Source organism: Humulus lupulus, chromosome 3 (assembly GCF_963169125.1).
Source record: "Humulus lupulus chromosome 3, drHumLupu1.1, whole genome shotgun sequence".
NCBI lineage: Eukaryota > Viridiplantae > Streptophyta > Magnoliopsida > Rosales > Cannabaceae > Humulus > Humulus lupulus.
Window position 1 is genome coordinate 35,821,910 of NC_084795.1, and position 16,981 is coordinate 35,838,890.

Sequence of the window (16,981 nt, forward strand, 5' to 3'; positions counted from 1 at the left end):
AAAATATTCTCATCTAATGAATCAGATTGCATATTATATAATCTAACGACCCACATCTTATGAGGGACTTAATCTTTCAAAATGAAGTGAGGATTTATAGAAGTCCCCATATATAATATAATATAATGTAAAAGGTGCATAGAATAAAAGAACATGAAAAAAAAAAGGACAAAATATACCAAAAGGACAACTGTCAATTTCAATTCATCTTATATAATAGATAGAAAGATATAATATTGTAGTAGATGTAGCAGCCACCATTGACTTTGACATCAAGCATGTGCTACTCAATATAATGACTCAGCCTTTACATTTTTCTTTTCTTTTATATTATTCAATCCCTCGTCTCAATTAGGGGTTTTTGACACCTCGTGTATGACAAAATATATATATATATATATATATATATATATATTGTAGTTTATTTTTTTGTGTTTTTACGTGCTTACCTGGTACAACCAGTTTTATAATCGGTTGGTACGAAAATATGCATGATTTTTTTTTTATAATTGGTCTTCAAATTTTTTTAAATGAAAATACAATTGAAGGGTATGTCTAGGTATTAATGTAATTTGATAATTTAGTTGAGATGCATTTGGAGTGAGGAAAAATGTATTTCTATTTAGTAAGTTTGCATCATTTTGGGTGTTATTTAGGAAAGGTTTAACAGATTAGTTTGAGAATTTAATGCCAAATAAGAGTTCATTGTTGAAAATGAGTGCAAATTTATCAAATTTATGCCAAAATTAAAATAAAAATAGATATTGCCAATTATACAATAATAAAAAGTCTAATTTAAATCCCTGCTTACTCTAAAGTAATAGTAATTCATCAATCTCAAATGCTTCACAATGATGATAACTGATCAAGAAACAAAAAAAAAAAAAAAAAATAACAAACTACAATAAACAAAATAATTTCAACACTCACCACTCACACCACAAACAATTCATACTATTATTAAAAAAAAAATTAACTCTGCCATAACCCAATCACCGAAATACTAAGTTATTTCCAACAAAAAACATAAACCTAATAAAGTACCATTTTCAAGCTTCATTCTTTTTGCTCACATCAGATGATAATACAACTAGAGATGCAATTTTTCAAAGTGAATCATGCTACAACTTTTACTCTCTTCAATGACCCTATCAGCGTTGAAATAAAAATTCAGTTCAAGAACAACAACCAATTACTTTACCGATTTCACACAATAAAGTATTATTAAAAAAAGTACAGGCAAACACATACGGTAGCCAGTAACCAATTTTATCTAATTTACTATCCCTACTTATATTTAATCAAATTTCTAGCGTTCAATAAGTTAAACAAATACTATTATTCAATCCAATTGCAAGAAATCAACTGAGTTTTTAAATCCCTCCAAAATAGGGGAGGGATGGAATAATTGGCCTTTATATTAATTAAGTACGTTTGTTCAGAAAAAAAAAAAGTATGTATAGCCGTGTGGACGTCTTAACGTATATAAGAATGTGTTGGTAGCTGGTGCACGTACGTAGGGAGGTGTAATTATTAGCTTCCGTACTCAAATTGGAGGATAGTCTTTTTTAAAAAAAAAACAAATATCTAGTTGTCTTATTGAAAAGACTACTCTGCCAAACAAAAAACTGACTCTCGTTTTTGAATTATTAGTGGATGAAAAAAATATCACTTACATTTCTTTTTAATTATTAGTGGAGGAAAAAATATACCACTTAAATTTCTTTTTTTAAAAAAGAAATGGGCATGTTCGGTGCACGACATAAGAAGTTACTTTATTTGATAACTTTTGAATTAATTGTACCACATAATACAATGACTTTTGCACAATCCAGAATGTATTTTTTAATGCAAAAAAAGGGTTGTATTATGTCGTATTAGATAATTTTTACTCTCATTACTTTGTCTTCTCTTTCTCTCTGGTGATTTTTACTTAAATGTATATTACTACCTCCTTCGGTAAGTCGACCATCCGCCTACGCTCCTTAGGGTTAGATATTTGTATTGTCTCAATAAAAAATAAAAAATACTATTACAATTTTATGTAAATTATAAAATGAAGAGTACACTATATCACTAATTTGAACAAAGTTTACAATTTTTGTCCAAAAGTTTATTTCTCTCTATCTCAAACACTAAGGGATTCTCTCAATATTGGAAATAAGTCTTCGGAATAATCAAGTTTTTTTGGTGTATTTCTAGCCAAGTGTTCTAGTAGATAGAAATAGAGTTGTCTTACAAGTGAGTATTATGCTTCTATTTATAGAGTTTTGAGACATCATTTGAATTTCAAATTCCACCAACCTCTATGATTGTTACTAATGATTAATTGGATGTTTATGGAATTAAAAATGAGTTTGGGGGGGTTAGTTTGGGTGTTAGAACCATTTAAAGTGGGAAAAATGATTGAAAATTGGTTGAACACATCTCTGGCCGCTGCCACTAGCATGCCTGGCCGTGGCCATGGCTCGCTGTGCCCCAAGCCACAGCCACCAATGTTCCTGGCCGTGGCCACAGGTCATTTTCAGCTCAAAAATGTCATTTTTCCAAAACGTCCAAAATCATTTTCTACGTGATTTTGCAACCTCCAAACACCTAATGGGAGTTAAAAACATGTATCCAACAATCATATTTCATAATGTCTTTGTGAAATCCAATATCAAATGTGTAACATACAATCTACACATTATTGGGTAATATTTTGGAGTTACAAATTTGTAACTTATTTTATAAATAAAAAACATTTCACATTTTGACACACATATGTATCCAATTTTGTGACTCTCAATAATATGTTAGAAGATGTGACAAATCACATTTTGTCACATTATTTAATCTAGTGGGGGAATGTTATATTATTTCATATAATATAATGTCACTTTTTGTAAAACTTATTTAATCAATCAAACATTATATTAAAATATAATATTCCCCCACTTGATTAAATAATCACTTTCTATAGAAACATTTACATTGGTGCCTAAAGTAAAATGTCTTTCGACTTGAATTTTACCTTGGTGTAATTATTACAAAGTTTGTTGAAAATTTGGTTGCCGAAGCATTGAATCACTATCCATTGATAACAAACCGGTGATAACACACACATTTACTTTGTTCACTTGAGACCTCAATGTCTCGCTTTTACACCGTTAATGCCCATATCCACATTCCATTCATAGACTTTTCTTGAGAATGACTCCCAATTTTCATGAGGGACGGCACCACCCCTAGGTCTATATAGGTAGAACTCTTACGATATTTTGCTACCCTAAAATACTTTTCTTTTCAAGACCGAGTTCTATTAAAAAAACATTTCGGTTTTAACCCTCATTTTGGTAACACACTAGTACTCATATATCAGATGAGACAAAATTTGAGTACTACTACTATTCACTTGATTGACTTGTTATTACCTATTGAACCTAATACTAGTTTGGTTACTAGTATTAAGATAGGTTACCATCAACCGTGAATCTCTTTAGGGAGTCGATGTAGAAATGATTTCATTTGAATCATTTCGTTTCTCATGTATGCATACTTAAACACTCTCATTATTTTATACAAACTTTGTTGCTAGCCATAGTTTGATTAAAATAGTTACCCCTTTAAAATAGTAATTTTGACCATAGTCAACACCCCCACTATTTTATAGTTCAATATCCAAGATAAACATTTGAATATTAATTTTAGAAACTTCTTTGTTTCTAAAATTCTCCTTTATGTTTTAAATTGATTCATTCTTGAATCAAAATATTACAAACAATAACTTTAGACACTAAGCATGTCTAAATTTATCCATTCCATATATATATAGCCAAAATGATTTAGAATGTGAAATTCTAAATCACCTATTTGATATGATGACCAAATTAATTAATTATTGTCAACAAAATAAATTTATTAACTTTGGAGCATCACCCCCACATTTCTCATATAGTGATAATAAAATATCACTTTAAAGTATAAATCTCTAAATTTCTATTAAGTATGTTATCCTCCAAGATAAATCTACACTTATAATTCATAAAGTTCATCATGAGTCATCTAAGCCACATGAAACTCTCAATAGATCAAGATAAAAGACCTCAATGTTTATCTTGATTTATTTACTTGCTAAAACAAGACACACATATTTGAAAGTAACTTTCACTTGGTTGCTTTCTTTTATATATTTCACAAAATAAAATATGTTAGCACAAATGTCATGTGAAAATTTGTCAAACAAATAATCACTAATTTTCACTTTGAGTTGCCTAAATAATCTCAAAATCACTTAAACAACTTTAGTGTATTTTTTAAGAATCTCTTTGAGATTCTTTTGATAGTACCATTTTTACATCCATTGATTTTCTCATCAAAATCAATTTGAAGATGTCATTTTTTTAAACACTTTAAATCAAAGAAAATAAACCCTAATTAATTTATTTAAGCACTTTAATTTTAGTTTAAAATTATCTCCTCATTGAGAATAATTCAAACATATCACCATCTTTAACCAAATTGAATAAAATTCTCTTCAATCTATTCACTATTGGTGTAAAGATTCAAAATTGCTTCTCTAATTTTGAAATGTCTCCTCATAGAGACATTGAATATTTAAGAATTATTATCACTAAATAATTCTCAAAGATATTTCATTTGACCACACTCTAGACTATAAGTCTATTGAGTCAATATGTCATCCCACAATTTTTGAATCCACCTTGATCTATTTTTCGTGCAATGGCAAGACACTTCTAATAAAGGATGTAACCCCCTTTGGTTCGTCTTTTCTCATCTCCTAAGTTGAGATGCTCAACACTTAAATGATAAATTTTAATTTATCAAATTATTCTTTTTATATTTACAAAATAAATGGTTACTAATCACATTAATAATCATATTATATGGCACACTATAAAATCTTGATAATTCACATCAATATTTTTTTTTATATATTAACATAATTATGTCTCAATGTAAATTCAAATAATTTGTCAACATATGTCCATCATATTTACATGCCTTTTGAATCACATAATTAATTGTAAGCATATCACAAATATCATACAATAATTCTCATATCCACATATTGATATATTCTACTAATTCACAACATCAATATATAGGCATGTCAAAACTACCAAATTATCATGCTTTATAAAATCTCAAAATATAATTTTCATATCAATTTAATACTATCTCACCTATAGCATATACATATAAGTTTTATAGTCCCTATATTATGAAAATCATGTAAAAAAAGTTCACTTCTAAGGATCACACATTAACTTTCACAAAACAATGTGTAAACTATGTCACAATGTGTCTCATATTGTGTTAACATGTTAACAACTACACACTTATTCATATAAATTTCCTTATTTCTATCACCACATGAGAGCCACTAGAACTTCTAAGAGAAACAAAGAAGAATATTACCTTATCTTACCATCTTTTCACAAGATTCTATGATTTCTCCTTCCATTTAAACAAACAAAGGTCTTAAGCTTTTGATTGTTCGAGATATTTGTATTGTCTCATTGGAAAATAAGAAATACTATTACAAATCTATGCAAAATAATACAAAACACACAATGATTGATTAAACAAGATTACAACTCAATACTCAAAATACAAATAGATATAGAAAAGAAATAGATGAAGAGAATGATAAGGACTATAACTCTAAAATAAAAAGGTACAAATAAATATGTAAAGGTAAGATAGAAGAATAGAAGATAAAGAAATGGTAGAAGAAATAACAAGAACAAAAAAGTAAAACACTCTCACTCACACAACCAAAGTGAAGAGCATTGGGGATCACCAACTTGAACAAGGTTTACAACCTTTGCCCAAAAGCTTATTTCCCCCTATCTCAAGCACTAAGGGATTATCTCAATATTGGAAATAGCTCTCTCGAATAATCAAGCATTTTGGTGTCTTTCTAGCCAAGTGCTCTAGTGGATAGAAATAGAGTTGTCTTACAAGTGAGCATTAGGCTTCTATTTATATAGTTGTCAGACACCCTTTGAATTTCAAATTCCACCAACCTCCATGACTCTTACCAATGATTAATTGGTTGTTTATGGAATTAAAAATGAGATTGGGGAGTTACCTGGGGTGTTGAAACCGCTTAAAGTGGAAAAGAGGATTGAAAATTGGTTGAACACATCTCTGGCCGCAACCACTAGCATGTCTGGCCGCGGCTATGACTCGCTGTCCCCCAGGACGCGGCCACCAATGCTCATGGCCACGGCCACAGACTATTTTCAGCTCAAAAATGTCATTTTTCCAACACGTTCCAAAACGTCTCAAATCCTTTCCCACATGATTTTGTAACCTCCAAACACCCAATGTAAGTTAAAAACATGTCTCCAATGGCCATATTTCATAATGGCTTTGTGAAATCCAATCTCAAATGTGTAACATACAATCTACACATTATTGGATAATATTTTGGAGTTACAAATTTGTAACTCCAAAATATGTCTCATTTTGGCACATGCATGCGTCCAGTTTAGTGACTCTCAATAATATGTTACAAGATGTGAAAAATCACATTTGTGTGACGGATCACATATTGTCACATTATTTAATCAAACATTATATTATATAAAATTATATAACACTTAGTGGAGTAGGCTAGCTTTTGGTTTATCCCCTAAATAATCGTCTCTAGCATGTCTCCACTATACCCAGCCAGACCGACCTCGTGATTTTCAAGAATTTCTTTTGACATTGTGGAGTCCACCAAATTATTGGTTTAGGACTTCATTATTTTCTGTAAGATAAATGATAAAGTAGAAATGCCAATAACCAATCAATTTTCTTTGCATAAGTGTAGTGCATTAATTTTTTTTAATTTTTTTTATTAATTTGTATGTTATATTTTATTATTAATTGCTAAGTGTTAGAATTTTTTTTAATTATTTAAATTGTTTGGTGGAAAATTATATGAATTTAAATTTGTTAATTGTTTTATTTAATTATTTTATTTGCGAATTCTTGAGGTTTGGTTGTGTGTACCAAAGTGCATGGTTATTAGAAATGCCATAGATTGTAATGGAGTGGACAAGGCAATGACTGAGTTTGGCATAACGTTAGTGGGTAATGATTAGCTGGTAAGTGTCACTGAACTATGGAATCTGAAGTAATGGCTTTGGTTGAAGCAGGGAAGAACCCTGCTAAGGTGGTACAAGTTAGGATACCAGGAATGGATGAAGGATCCAATTAGATTTGGTTTTTGAATGAGAATTCTTAATGGATATCATTCCACCTCCTAGGGTACGTCGTACCGGGAAGGTCGAGTGGATGACAGAATCTAGTGTTTTCCTTTGGACCCTGAGGGGTTAGGTGATGTGGTGGTGTATCGTGGGAATAGACCACAATAGACCTAAAGTAAGGTGTTTGGACATGAAAAGTTTTAACTCGGTTGTTTGAGTTAATGTTGTTGGGTCAAGTGAACTGGTTTCAGGATAGAACGTCGTCGATACTGAATTGAGACCCTATAATATTTAAATTTTTGGAATGGATCTAGAGAACAAAAAGAACAGAGTGGGAATATGGGATTATCAGTTGATTGCAAGTGAAATGGCAGTCTGAAAGTTTATCAGATATCCTAACGAGTTGAGCGCTGAGTGAGCGAATACTTGAGGTATTAAGGGAAGTGTAATCCCTGGTAAGTTGGTCATGGTGGCAGTTGCTGGCGTCTTGCTAATGTAACACGACATAGGGCTTGGTAAGAGGCGAAGGATAGTGAATACTACGGTTTGGCTTTTGTTCAGAGAGAAAGCCAAAGAAGTCATTGAAACTTCTTAAGGCAGGAGTGTCTGCCTATTTGAAAGAATTAAGAGCTGGTAAATTGTTAAATTATGAGGAAATAAAGTTCCGGAAGGAAAGAGTTTAGAGACAGAAGGGAGAGTTCTGACTCTTAATTCAACATAAAATTATGAAGTTTTACCAAGGGTTAGGCGAGCGGGGCCTACCAATGGATCCCACCTAGTAGAGGTGATGACTTTTGAGTATCTCTGGAATCAGGAATAAGACAATGAATTGGTCATTGTAATCTAGGCAGACCCTGGGCTTCGGCAGGGTTGCGGTGTTAACGAGGGGCTATCGAGGGTATGGCTATTAGACAAGATCTTGTGGGGCAAGATTGTTACTCTTGTAAGAGTGTTGTTGAAAAGTAAAGTAAAGGCGGTGGACCTTGGAAATTATGGTCAGAGTTGCGGGTTTACTTGACTGATGTGTTGGATAAATTTCGAGGACGAAATTTTTATGAGGAGGGGATAGTTGTAACGACCCAAATTAGCTAATAAGGCTTAAGGGCCTTGATTAGCCTGCCAGGAGGGCATGATGGGATTTATGTGTGATTTTTTTATGAATTAAATGCATGGTTATGATTTAAAGCATGTTATATGACTATTTGTTTATCTGAGATGCATGACTATGTATATTAGTATGCATGTAGGCCCGGATCGTGTTAGAAGGGAATAATTGTAATTTTGGCCATGTTGGGCATAACTGCATTGATATGTGATGATTGTTGAGACCACAGTGGTATGTGGGTGTATCAGTGATTTGTGACTCGAGGCGATCCCAGTGAGCAGGCTAGCAGAAAGTCATGACGGGAATTTATACCCGGCTCGGGGCGAGCCTGGGGGTATGAACATGAATTCAGAGAATAGATTGAGATTTATTTTGATGATGGGGGATACTTATTTGGTGGTTTATCAGGTGTTGGAAAGCAACGGGAAAATATTAGAGACACTTGAGGATTAGCGGGAATTGGGTAAAATGACTAAAATGGCCCTATTTGGAAAAAAGGATTTAGAATTAATAGGGTGGGCATTTTGGTCATTTGGCTTTTAAAGATAGATTTTATAAGGCTTTATATAGTGAGTGGGATTGTTAGAGAACGTGAATGCTGAAGGAAAGAAAGAAAAGAAAAGAAAGAAAAAGGAAAGAAAGAAAAGAGAGAAAACAGAGGGGTTTTCTCAAGGATCGGTTTGTGCATTCTTGCACCATTCCTCTCCGTTTTTCTTGGGGCAAAGCTCAGTGGAGAGCTAGGATAGGCTGAGCATCAAGAATCTTAAGGTTATACTTGAAGATTTGGCAAGGATTAGCAAGAACACATCAACTTTTGAGGTAAGTTTTTAGAGATTTCAGTTTAAGGGTTTTGATGGTTTGAGCTGTGTTTTGAGCTGAGTTGATGGGAATTTTAGGGAATTTCAGGGCAAGCTTTGATGATGAACAAGCTAAGGAGGTCTAGGGTTGAATCAAGGTCGAAATTTTCATCAATGGTAAGAATTCTAAGCCTTTAACTTTGTTGTTGATTGAATTTCTCGGTTTAGGGTTGTTCATGGTGAATTTTGAGATTTGGGTTGAATGTGCTTGGGTTTTGAGTTCTTGGGATGCTTGGGATGAGTGTGAGGTGTTTATAGGCTTGATTTTGGGTTTGGAAAAGGTTTGGACAAGTTTGGGGTTGAATTGGTTGAAGGAAATCGCAAGATGCGATTTTCGGGTTCTGCTGGGCTGCAACTAGCGCTACAGCGCTAGTCAGTGGGCGCTGTATCGCTAGCCCCTGTTCTTGGGGGGGGGGGGGGGGGTGTGTTCTGCTTGTAGCGCTACACCGCCCTCTTTAGAGCGATGTAGCGTTGCATTGTTCAGAGAGAGGATTTTTGGGCTTTTGTGAAGGGAATTTGACCTAGGGTTCGGGGCTCGATTCCGCCACTTTGTTTTGGGGATTTAGGACTTCCCGGGGGCTCGGGATTGGTCCCGAGGCTAGGTATTCGGACTTGGGGTTCGGTGTTGACTATGACCTATGTTTGTGCCTAGGTGTGCGCTAAGGCTCGAGTGGGATCGTGCTCAAGGAGTCAGGTGATCTAAGCTATTGAATGGAAAGGTAAGAAAACTATAACACCCGTAGGATAGGGCGTGGGCCCATAGTGTGATTGCAGGGCACGACCCTATATTGCATGGTGAGATGATTGTCGGGCACGGCCCTATATTGCATTACATGTTAGGGTACAGATTTAAATGAATTGATATTTGTTTGAATGTTGTTTGATTTATGCTATATATGATTATAGTGAAATGAACGACTATGGCCAAGGGCGGCAAGGCCGAGAACGGCAGCGGGGCCGAAAGTAACACTTAGCACATGGGATGCTTATAGTCAGGGTCGGACCCAGAGGATACATGTGAGATCCTTACGGTGAGGACCGCGACCCCAGGCTGTGGTAAGGGTTCTGGGGCGGCATGGCCGTGTTTGCGTAGTCTAATGGTTGACTTGTTTATCTGTGGACTATCTGATATGATTAACTGTATATTTTGCATATGTTATGAACTGCATGAGTTTTCTTGCTGGGCTTCGGCTCACGGGTGCTCCGTGTTGCAGGTAAGGGCAATGACTGAGTCAACCAACCATGAGTACGGAGAGCGTGACGCGACGCGTACATGTTTGGCCTGCCCAACTGCTTTGGTTGGGGGATTATTCGAAAATGGCTATAATAACCTATGATTTTTATAACTAGTCAACTGTAAACTTATTTCAAGATGTAATTAGTTTTTAAACGTTATTTTGGGATCCCAAATGTTTAATACTAGAGGTTTTTATTGAAACGACGCATTTTCAAAGATTACAGCCTTAACTTTTTATTAGTCACACATTTGTTTTAAAAACCTCGGTTAGCAAGTTCATTGCACACTGTTTTGTCTTAAAACTCACTTAGTAACGGCTCTAAGGAAGTAGGGCGTTACAATGTGTCTCCTAAATGTTTGATATTTTTTTTAACAAAAGTTCATGGACTTTTTAGGACACTCATTAAGAGTCCTTAAAAAACACATTTGAGGATTCGCAATGAATGTCATAAAAACTTATGTGGGTCCTAAAAAACCTGAATAGAAAATTTAAGTGATAATATGTGTGGTGACTTTTAAGGGCTCACTTTGGGTGTCCTAAAAGAGTATTAAGGGCTCCTAAAGCGCGTCCTAAAAACTTTTAAGTAAAAAAGGAAAAAATTTCTTTTAATTTTCGAATTGAGGCTATATTAGGGCATCATTTCTCATTAGCATATAAAAGAAGAAGAAAACAAGGAGCATGCGCCTCTTTCCCTCTCTCTTCCGCCTGCGTCAATACGAGGCCTGTAACGCCCTACTACCTTAGAGTCATTACCATGTGATTTATAAATGTGTCATTAGCTTGCTAATCGATGTTTTAGATTAATACATGTGATTAAATTTCTATAAAGACCTATTTAACAATGTTAGTTATAAGAGATTTGGAAATTCATTAAAATCATAATAATTATACATTTGGGATCCCAAAATAACCTTGGCTGTGGCAGCCAGGTAGGCTGAACATGTACATGCCGCTCCACGCTGTCCAACTCATGATTGGTCGACCTTTCCCTTGCCCTTACCTGCACCATAGAGCACCCGTGAGTTGAAGCCCAACAAGAAAACTCAACGCATAACAAATCATATATTAATCAAACAATATACAATAAAACAGTCAACATACTAAACACATTGCGGCCTACACCGACCCGGGTGCTTTACCATGCCTTGGGTTCACGGTCTTCACCGAGCGGGTGGATAAAACACCCCTGGAGGGTCTCGCCCTAGCGGTCTGCACTCAGCGTGCTTAACGCCGATCCCGACCTTTGTCATTCTCGGCCTTCGCCGTTCTCGACCCTTTGCCGTTATTGGCCTTCGTCTCTCATTCATAAGCATGCACAACATAGCATAATATTTACAAGTATTCACACATACATTAAACAAAAATATAGGGGCCACGCTCTGAAACACAAATAATAGGGCCATGCCTTACTTTACGAGCACCAATAATTTTCTTACCTGTGTCCCGAGCTGACAAATTAATGCGATCCCAAGCATAATCCCATAACCTGAGATGTGACGTAAAAACCTAGTCCCAATGCCATAATAAATAGATTGTAACGACCCGGATTTTCAACACTCGATAATGCGGAAATATAAATGTTTTCATTTAACAAAATGTCTCAAAAACTCGTAAAAAAAAAAACTTTTTAAAAAGTCGTATGGACATACTTAACATTTAGTTACAAACATGTTTTATAAAGATTAGAGTGAGCCTAGTTTAGGAAAATTTCACAACATTTCCAAAAATAAAAAGGCTTCCCAAAAGGTCGGTCCACATGTACATTTGCAAGGAAGACTCCAGCGCTCACTGCTCTGCCTTGCCCTTGCTCTTACCTACAACATGAAACAACTAGGTAAGCGAAAACGCTTAGTAAGATCAACTTTCAAACAAAGCATGTAGAGAATTAGGGTTCCGGACCCATCCGGACCCTACACAATCAATTTCAAGAACGCTAAAGCGTCCTGGCAAACTTATGGTCATGCCTGATAACCAAGGATAAATTAATTCCTATCTAGATAAAAAATCATGCACTCAGAAAAATCCCAGAACAAGCAGATATATTATATCACAACTATATCTTATCAACAATTATATCCCTGCACTCAGAAAATCCCAGAGCAAGCAGATATATTATATCACAACTATATCTTATCAACAAATATATCCTTGCACTCATAAAATCCCAAAGCAAGCAGATATATTATATCACAACATAATTCGAGACCAACGCTCGACAATTTCCAACAATTCATGCGTAACGCGCCCTCCAACATAATTGCTAATCTGTAAAAGAGAACCGAGTCCCCACACTAAGATCTAGCCAATAAATATTCTCATCAAGGGTAACTATCGTGTTACCTAGGGCATCGCTACTTTATTCAAGAGTGTAATCCAATTTACACGGTTTTACGGAGACTTCTATGTTAATCAGTGGTGCTGGTGAGCAGCTGCCCCTAGGGTGTTCAACCTCACTCAAACTTGGCAACCCCTAGTATCTCTAGGCACTCTCACGGAATGGCCAATATTCACGGCTACTATCCGGGAATAACTTATCAGAGCACTTGCTCGGATTCTAACCGTCCAATGATTAAGTAAGCATGAGGGCCCCTAGGTCCCATTTATCTTGGCGCCCCTAGGTTTAACCAGCTTATCCTCATCTCATGGCCACTCGTCGCGGTAATGAACCGGACATAAATAAAATCAAGCAGTGTGACGGGGATCAACCGTCTAGGATATGACGGACTTCTACCGTTCATGTTTTCTAAATCAGCACTCACTAGACTAACGTCTCTAAGCAACTTTCTATGACAGCCTATGTATATGCATGTATCCCTATACTAACATACAAGACAATAATCATTTCATGTTGCAACCATACAATATAAGTTGACTTACTTGGAGTCCTTAGCGCTCAGCAGGTTTTCACCCTCCAACGTTCAGTCCAGTTACGCTTAGCCAATACTGTAGTCATCCATACAGTATACTCGGATTAATTATGGCACTAATAATTCATTATTATTATTTTGGGCAGTTTGGTCATTTTAATAAAAGTCATTTGTAAGGATTTACAATCCTTATTTGGTTTTAAACCTATTAAGGAAAGTTATACAAAATATGCGAGACTAAACCCTAAGTCTCGGGGAGACCTATCCTAAGGTCTCGATACCTAGGCTCCGGTATCACAATGGTATTTCCCCACAACCCGCTAAAAATCTTATTCTTTCAAGGTATCGCTATTAACCCGCACTTTCGACTAGTCGGTTAAAATATGTAAGATTTTAGCCGGTATTATATCCAGAAAATACAAATAAATTCCTTAATTATTTTTAAAGAAAATAAACTCTTTAAATTTTCCTTTTATTTTTCTTAAGGTTTTAATATCTAAAAACCGTTTTAAGAAAATTGCTTAATTTGTCTTAATTAGGAAAACCGTTATAAATTTCTCATCTTGACTAATTAATTTTCCAAAAGCAATTAATCAATTTTACTTACTAGGAAAATAATTTATTTAATTATTTTCTCAAAATATAGGGTTTTAAACCCTCTTTTAATTTATTAACTATTAATAAATTAAATCTCTTATTTTTAGAAAGAATAAAAACTCTTTAATAAAAATAATTCATTTAAACTCAAAGGGATAATTTTAGTGAAAATATGATTTCAAGAATTACCAATTTATATCTTGAAATAAGCAAAATTTTACCTTTTACCTTATGTTCCAAAACTCATTTTTACACTTAGTGTGAAAAACCTAATTTTCTCATTTTTAACTACATACTTCGTTAGTTCATAACTTGAAATTTACATACCCAATTGTTATCAAAATTTCCCAATTCCATTTTTTTTATGCCATTTAGGTCTTTGTAAAATCTTAGGTCAAAATGAGCATTTTTGATTGGTGAAATCATTTTCCAACAATGAGGTAAAAATGACCTTATTTTCAAGTCCTTATTTTTTCCAAACTTTGACAGTTAATAACTTTCAAACCGTTTAATATTTTCTTACCAAATTTTACAGTGGACTAATAGGTTATGCCAGAAATATGTCCACAAAAGTTTAGAAAAAACTGGGTTCATTTTCCCTATACAGTGGTTGTCCAAACTTGGTTCCGAAAATAAGAATACGAAAAAACAGTTTTTTACCTAAACTTTGAAATAGCATAACTTACTTATTTCTAAACATTTTTTAGTGTTTCAAAAGCTCAATTTTATGTACTCAATCTCAAAAACATCACAGTACAATTTAATTTTACAAAAACAATATACAGTGGCTGCTTGACCCCTTGGAAGTCACAGCTTAAAACATGTTTTGTTTTAGGGTATCCTACAAAACCCTTGGGGGTTTTGGTTCCCATTTTCAAAAATCAATACACATGCATCATAAAAATTATTAAACAACTACCATAACCTTATTACATCATCAACAAGAAACTCTAAGCATTAGATATACAAAATAATGCTTAAAACTAAAAACCCTACAACAAACTCATCAAAAGTAAACTTTTTACCTCTTTGGTGTTCTTGCTTAAGGGTTGGACCTTCCTATAAGCTTTGACTCCTTCAAAACCTTTCAAAAACCCTAACAAACTTCCCCCAACAACATAGTCAATTAACTATTTGAAACTCTATGCTTAAAACTTTACAAAAGCCTAGATTAGTGAAAGTTTACCTTAGGGAAAATACTTCCTAGACCAAGACTTAGCCTCAAAGTTTCCTTGGTGTTCTTGGGCTTGAAAAATGGAGAGAACACTTTGAGAGGTCTTCAAAAAAAGATGATAGTGAATGAGAGAGGGAGAGTGGTCAGTTCCTTAGGGGGGTTAGAAGAGTTTATGGTATCTAATTTATCTCAAAAAAAACACTCAAGTGTTTTACTCCCACTTGCCCACTTGACTTTTTAATTAAAATGGGATTTTATCTTTATTAAGTTGGGTTCACACCACCTAAAACACCACATGGCCGGCCAACCCTTTGCCATATATGATCATTTCATTTTTTTTTATTTTTAATAAAGGTTAATAAATGTTTCATAAGAAGAAAAGTCCAAATTGGCTTTTGACACCTTTTTCACTCTTCTTAAGTTTTAATCACCAAACTTAACATTAATTAATTAAATTAAATGTCTCTCACATTTAATTTAATTAATCACATAATAAAATTTAACCTAAGGTCCATTCATGGAATAAAATTCCCCATTTCGGTAAAATTAGACATTTAACACAAAATGCACTAAAATTCCATTTTCTTTTAGGTTTATTATTTTTGACCAAACTTTAACTTTTATGAATGTATTTTATGCCCAAAATATAATTGCCATGATTTTTCGTTTTATTTTCCGAGATTTTTACCCGATCAGGGTTTTTGTGTCGGTCCAGGACCGAAAGTCTTATCTTGACTTTTAAAATCACAAAATTCATATTTTGGCTAGCAATAACTCATGGAATACTTACAAACAAAATATAATATTATTTAAAATAATATTCCTAACCCGGGGGAAAAAATCCCGACCCGAGTCGTTTAAAGGTACCCAAAAACGTAGGACGTTACATAGATATCCATCAATCTCTAACCAATTTAGAACTTTGAATTAAAATACTAGCCTTAAGGACCTCAAATCCTACTAAACTAGGTAGTAGGATCCTTCCCAAGTCTTAACATTTGGGTTCCCAAGCTTAAAACCCTTAAATGGCCAATATTTTTATTTGAGCCGCGGCCCAGCCTTTAAGGGCCACAACACATGCAAGTCAGAGAGCCCTGGGGATAATTATTTTATCTTATTCCCAAATACTACATAAAGACACAACATTTTTATTTCAAACTATTGTACCCAAATTGCATGTTTTATCAAGGCCCCACTGAACTTTCCCTACAAATGGTATTTTTTCTAATACATGTGAGTTGAGCGACATTTTTATAAAGTAATAGATTAGGGAATTCTTTACAATGAACCTTAGACTATTTCTTCAGGTTAGTATCGAACCCAGAGACTAATAGTTGTTAGGTGATGTAAATTAATAATGGTTAGGGGGTGTACCTTGGGAGGTACTTTACCAGGTTATCTCAAGTTCATATGGAAAGGAGCTTTTCTCGAGGAGAGTCCTTAAGTAGAAAGTTTTCTTCAAATAGAGTAAAAAAGGAAATTAGTATAAATTTCAAGCACATACTTGTGAAAAAAGGAAGTTAGTCTTTAGCAATGGTGAGATGTTGTGTTGTGTGAAAAAAATAGTGCTTGATTATAGGCAGAGAGGCAAGATCTACATTAGAATGATCATAGGGGTGTCTCCAAGTGGCATATGCATTGTTCAATTTGGATGCTAGGAAGGTTCGTAGGCCTGGAAAAAAGGGCCTATCCTTGGAGGCAAAAAGGAGACTTCACCTTTAATTGATGTCATGTGTTGGGGTGAATCCCTTTTGGGTGGCATGTACTGCCCTTTCCCAATTTGTCTACATATAACATCCAATCTCAATGGAACTCAAGGTCAATCATATCTCATCATTGTGACAACGCCAACGACTAACAAAATGTCACATGTTGCCTAAACAAGTGAGCCCGAAGCCCTAAATGACAAACCTGACCCTTACTCATTGCTTGCGTGAG

At 34.5% G+C, this 16,981-nt stretch overlaps 1 long non-coding RNA gene across 1 annotated transcript; it reads right to left on the bottom strand.

The window, feature by feature from the left end:
- Positions 1-12,055: 12,055 nt before the first annotated feature.
- Positions 12,056-15,565, bottom strand: LOC133821049 (uncharacterized). Its single transcript, XR_009887282.1, has 4 exons — positions 15,056-15,565; positions 14,895-14,973; positions 13,283-13,348; positions 12,056-12,219 (listed from the first exon to the last, which is right to left on the bottom strand). It is a non-coding gene; the product is annotated as an uncharacterized LOC133821049 (long non-coding RNA).
- Positions 15,566-16,981: the final 1,416 nt, after the last annotated feature.